Below are 6,040 nucleotides of genomic sequence, written 5' to 3' on the forward strand. Positions count from 1 at the left end.
TTAAATCTTTATTTTGTAGAGATAAAAACTTGCTATGTTGCCGAGAGTGATCTCCAACTCCTGGGCTCATGGGATCCTCCCACCTTGGCCTCCCAAAGTGCGGGGAGTACAGGTGTGAGCCACAGTACCTGGCCCCCCCTTTATCCCAAACACACCAAAAAGCAGCCTGCTGTTCCCTGAAGGCAGTCGCACGTTGATCAAATTGACCAGCGGGCACCAACACCACCACACACAAACGCACAGACTCACACCCTGCCCCGGGCCCTGCCGGCCACCCTGGTTCCACACACATGGCACCCTGTTTCTCCCATTTCCTCTCACCAGGACCTCAACAGGCATAGGCTTGGTTCCATGAGCTCTGCTGGCCCCTTTTTCAATTCAGGTTCCCGTCCCCGTGAACACTGGGGGCCTCAGCCAACACGAACCGAGAGGACTCCTAAAGGAGTGACATGGCCACTCCTGCCGGGGCAGGGAGCTGTGCTGACAGCTGATTCTCACGTCCCAGGCAGACCAAGCCCAAGCAGACCAAGCCCAGGCAGACCAAGCCCAGGCAGACCACGTCCCAGGTAGACCACGTCCCAGGCACACCACGTCCCAGGCAGACCAAGCCCAGGCAGACCAAGCCCAGGTAGACCACGTCCCAGGCAGACCAAGCACAGGTAGACCACGTCCCAGGCAGACCACGTCCCAGGCAGACCAAGCACAGGTAGACCAAGCCCAGGCAGACCACGTCCCAGGTAGACCAAGTGGCTGTGCATTCACTCCTGCCAACCCCCTGGACAGAAAGAACCGCAACTGGCCCCATCGCACCGATGAGGAAACTGAGGCCTGGGGAGGAGGCCGATTGCCCAAAGCAGCAGCTTTGGGGCTGGATTGTGGCTGCCTCCTGGGGAAGGAAACAGTCCCTCCCTCCACTCCTCATCCTGGCAGGGGTTGGGCCACTGTTCCTTCATCAAATGTCGTGGAGCCTCCCGCCGTGGGCCAGGAGCAGGGGGCCCATGCCACAAACATCTGCCAAAACCAGCCATCCACCCAACAGCATCGAGCACCATGATCAGAAGAATAAAGGCCCCAGACAAGGCCAGGAGCTGTGGCTCATGCCCATAATCCCAGCACTTTGGAAGGCCGAGGCAGGTGGATCATTTGAGGTCAGGAGTTCGAGGCCAGTCTGGCCAAAATGGTGAAACCCTATCTCTACTAAAAATACAAAAAAAAAAAAAAAAAAAAGGCCTGGCACAGTGGCTCACGTCTGTAATCCCAGCACTTTGGGAGGCCGAGGTGGGTGGAAGTTGGGAGTGTGAGACCAGCCTGACCAACATGGAGAAACCCTGTCTCTACTAAAAATACAAAATTAACCAGGCGTGGTGGCGGGCGCCTGTAATCCTAACTACTCGGGAAGCTGAGGCAGGGAAATCACTTGAACCTGGGAGGCGGAGGTTGCAGTGAGCCAAGATCATGCCATTGCACTCCTGCCTAGGCAACAAGAGCAAAACATTGTCTCATTAAAAAAAAAAAAAAAAAATAGCCAGGTGTGGTGGTGCCCACATGTGCTCAGGAGGCTGAGGCATGAAAATCACTTGAACCCAGGAGCACAGGTTGCAGTGAGCTGAGATTGCACCACTGCACTCCAGCCTGGGAGACAGGGTGAGTTAGACTCCATCTCAAAATAAATAAATAAATAAAGTCCCCAAACATACTTGATTTTTGCCCAGCAAGACTCATGTCTGTGGTGGGAAGTCAGGGACCCCCAACGGAGGGACCGGCTGGAGACACGGCAGAGGAACAAAAATTGTGAAGATTTCATTTTAATATGGACATGTATCAGTTCCCAAATTAATACTTTTATAATTTCTTACACCTGTCTTAATCTCTTAATCCTGTTATCTTCATAAGCTAAGGATGTACATCACCTCAGGACCACAGCAATGGTGTTAACTGTATAAATAGGTTGTAAAACGTGTGTTTGAACAATATGAAATCAGTGCACCTTGAAAAAGAACAGAATAACAGCAATTTTAGGGAACAAGGAAAGACAACCATAAGGTCTGACTGCCTGCGGGGTCGGGCAAAAAGAGCCATATTTTTCTTCCTGCAGAGAGCCTATAAACGGACGTGCAAGTAGGAGAGCTATTACTAAATTCTTTTCCTAGCAAGGAATATTAATATTAATACCCTGGGAAAGGAATGCATTCCTTGGGGGAGATCTATAAATGGCCACTCTGGGAATGTCCGTCTACATGGTTGTGATAAGGACTGAGATACGCCCTGGTCTCCTGCAGTACCCTCAGGCTTATTAGGGCGGGGAAAAACTGCACCCTGCTAAGTTTGTGGTCAGGCCGGTTGTCTGCTCTCGAACCCTGTTTTCTGTTGTTTGAGATGTTTATCAAGACAATACGTGCACCGCTGAACACAGACCCTTAGTAGTTTGGTTTTGCCTTTTGTCCTGTTCCCTCAGAAGCATGTGATCTTTGTTCTGCTTTTTGCCTTTCGAAGCATGTGATCTACTCCCTGTTCTTATACCCCCTTCCCTTTTGAAACCCTTAATAAAATCTTGCTGGTTTAAGGCTCAGGTGGGCATCACAGTCCTACCAATATGTGATGTCACCCCTGGCGGCCCAGCTGTAAAATTCCTCTCTCTATACTCTTTCTCTTTATTTCTCAGCCAGCTGATGCTTATGGAAAATAGAAAGAACCTAGGTTGAAATATTGGGGGTGGCGGTGGGCGCGGTGTCTCACGCCTGTAATCCCAGCACATTGGGAGGCCGAGGCGGGCGGATCACAAGGTCAGGAGATCGAGACCATCCTGGCTAACCCAGTGAAACCCCATCTGTACTAAAAAATACAAAAAATTAGTCAAGTGTGGTGGCGGGCGCCTGTAGTCCAGCTATGCAGGAGGCTGAGGCAGGAGAATGGCGTGAACCTGGGATCAAGCCGAGATCATGCCACTGCACTCCAGCCTGGGTGACAGAGCGAGACTCCATCTCAAAAAAAAAAAAAAAAAAGAAAAGAAATATTGGGGGTGGGTTCCCCTGATACGTGTCAGATTTCTGATCCCCAGAACCATCAGGTAATTCATCTGTGCTGTTTTCAGCTGCTACCTCTGGGTCCATTTGTTACAGCAGCAGATAGCATGCTCATACAACAAGCTATAATGAGTCCAGCCCAGTCAGTCTGGGTGTTTGTGGGTTTCCCAGAAGCCTCGAAGCTGCAGGCGGTCCCTTCTGTCATTGGCCAGAGCGGGGTCACATGGTTGTGCCTGAACCAATGACTAGCAAGAGGAATGACTGACATCACTGTGATATTTTTTGAACCATCAGTATTCACCTCTGCGGCTGAGGCAGGGCCCTACCTTCTGTTAGAAATCTGGCTGCCTGAATCTCACACAAAATCAGATCCCTCATCAGGGAAAGGGAACAGCCAGCTATGGGGTGGGGATGCTTGGGGGCCAGCATGGAGAGTCCAATAAACCTGGACTGGTCCCATGGCCATCGGGAGCCATGGGTGGTGTTTGAGCTGTGGAAGTAACTCTGAAGGGGGTGTTTTTTGTCTGTTTGTTTTGTTGTTGTTTTTTCTTTTTTGAGACAGTCTCACTGTGTCACCCAGGCTGGAGTGCAGTGGCGTGATCTCGGCTCACTAAAACCTCTGCCTCCTGGCTTCAAGCAATTCTCCTGCCTCAGCCTCCTTGGTAGCTGGGACTACAGGCACCTGGCACCACACCCAGCTAATTTTTGTATTTTTAGTAGAGATGGAGTTTGGCCATGTTGGCCAGGCTTGTCTCGAACTCCTGACCTTAAGTGATCTACCTGCCTCAGTCTCCCAAAGTGCTGGAATTACAGGCACGAGCCACTGTGCCTGGCCGTTTTGTTTTTTGAGATGAAGTCTCACTGTCGCCCAGGCTGGAGTGAAGTGGTATGATCTTGGCTTACTGCAGCCTCTGCCTCCTGGGTTCAAGTGATTCTCCTGCCTCAGCCTCCTGAGTAGCTGGGAATACAGGCGTGCACCACCACGCTCGGCTAATTTTTTTGTATTTTTAGTAGAGAAAGGGTTTCACCATGTTGGCCAGGCTGGTCTCAAACTCCTGGCCTCAAATGATCCGCCCACCTCAGCCTCCCAAAGTGCTGGGATGACAGACGTGAGCCACCGCACTCGGCCAGTGGGGTTGCTTTAACGCCCAGCTCACACCGCACCCTGCCGATGGGGATGTTTTTGGACTCAGCTCACTTTCCAGAGTTCCCACGCCCCCCACCAGGCCAGATCTTCAGGCCTGAGCCGTGGTTATCAGCATCGCAGTGCCAGAGAGGCCAGCAAGGCTTTGCTTCCTGGAGCCCAGGGGGTGGCAAGCTCTAGCTCAGAGGCTGCAGACAATGGACAGTGAGCCAATGCCAAGTATCTTCGGGCTCAGGAAGGTGGGACTGGGTGTCCCTGAGTGTTCTGTACCAAGCCACATCCCATCCTGGAGGCCGAAGCTGCTACAGCAAAGAGAGCCTCCTAGGGCCCCGCAGAACCTGCTGCTCTGGGTCCTAAAGGCTCCCCTCGAATAAATGCAAACCTACTAATTGCAAAGGTGGTTATTATTATCAGCTCCAAGGGACAGAAACTTGCTTTAAACTGGCTTCGTCTCCCTGCGGAGGAGGAGTTCAGGCACAGCTGGATCCAGCGACCTCCAGTGTCACTGGGAATTGTTGCTGTCCCTTTTGGCTCTGCGGCCCACGGGGCTGGCCTCTCCCTAGCCATCAGAAAGAGCCACTTGCAACTTCAGGCTCACACCCTTCCAGCCCCAGCAGGAAGCAGGTGTCCTTGTTCCTCTCCCAGCAAAATTCCAGGGCCGTTAGCTGGTCATGGTGGCTCACACCTGTAATCCCAGCACTTTGGGAGACTGAGGCAGGCAGATCACGAGATCAGGAGTTCGAGACCAGCCTGGCCAATATGGTGAAACCCCATCTCTACTAAAAATACAAAAATTAGCCAGATGTCGTGGTGTACGCCTATAGTCCCAGCTACTCGGAAGGCTAAGGCAGAAGAATAGATTGAACCTGGGAGGTGAGGTTGCAATGAGCTGAGATCACGCCACTGCACTCCAGCCTGGGCAACAGAGTGAGACTCCATCTTGAAAAAAAAAAAAAATTCCAGGGCTGACTCGTCCTGGTGGTTTTGCTTTGTTTTGCTTTGTCTTCTTTTTTTTCTTTTTTGAGATGGAGTGGCACCCTGTCACCCAGGCTGGAGTGCAGTGGCGTGATCTCAGGTCAGTGCAAGCTCCGCCTCCTGGGTTCAAGTGATTCTCCCGCCTCAGCCTCCTGAGTAGCCGGGACTACAGGCATGCGCCACCACGCCCAGTTAATTTTTGTATTTTTAGTAGACACTGGGTTTCACCATGTTGGTCAGGGTGGTCTCGAACTCCTGATCTCAAGTGATCCGCCTGCCTCAGCCTCCCTAAGTGCTGCGATTGTAGGCGGGAGCCACCGCACCAAGCCTGGTTTTCTGAGTGTCAGATAAACCTCACTCACTGGCTGGGCGTGCGCGGGTGTCCACTCCTGGGGTCCCTTGTGCTGGGACGATTGGAGATGATTCCCCAGAGGAAAATATGGTGCTTGGAGCAGAAGGGAAAACCAGCCCTGGGCTGGCCCTCGTCGTGCATGGGAGGTACACGGGTCCTGGAAGCTTGTGAACTTGGCGCTGACCCTAGTCCTGACTCTGCAGGGCTATGTGACTCCAAGAAAGTCACTTCCAACCCTCCAACCTCATTTGCCCCCTATAAATGGGGTGCCTGCCTCACAGCCTCCCGGCAAGCAGCAAAGGGGACTCACCATGGTCCCATCCTGGGCAAGCACCTATTAACTAGGTGATTAACAGGAATCCACGCATGCCTGCTGTGGCCCTACTGTGCGCCCGGTACTGTCCACATCCCACCTGGAACCTGTAGCACTGGGGTCTGTGCCCATTTTACAGATAAGAAAACAGGCATAGGCCGGGCGCAGTGGCTCACGCCTGTAATCCCAGCAATTTGGGAGGCCAAGGCAGCTGGATCACCTGAGGTCAGGAG

Source organism: Colobus angolensis, unplaced genomic scaffold, assembly GCF_000951035.1.
Source record: "Colobus angolensis palliatus isolate OR3802 unplaced genomic scaffold, Cang.pa_1.0 Scaffold64, whole genome shotgun sequence".
NCBI classification, from domain to species: Eukaryota; Metazoa; Chordata; class Mammalia; order Primates; family Cercopithecidae; genus Colobus; species Colobus angolensis.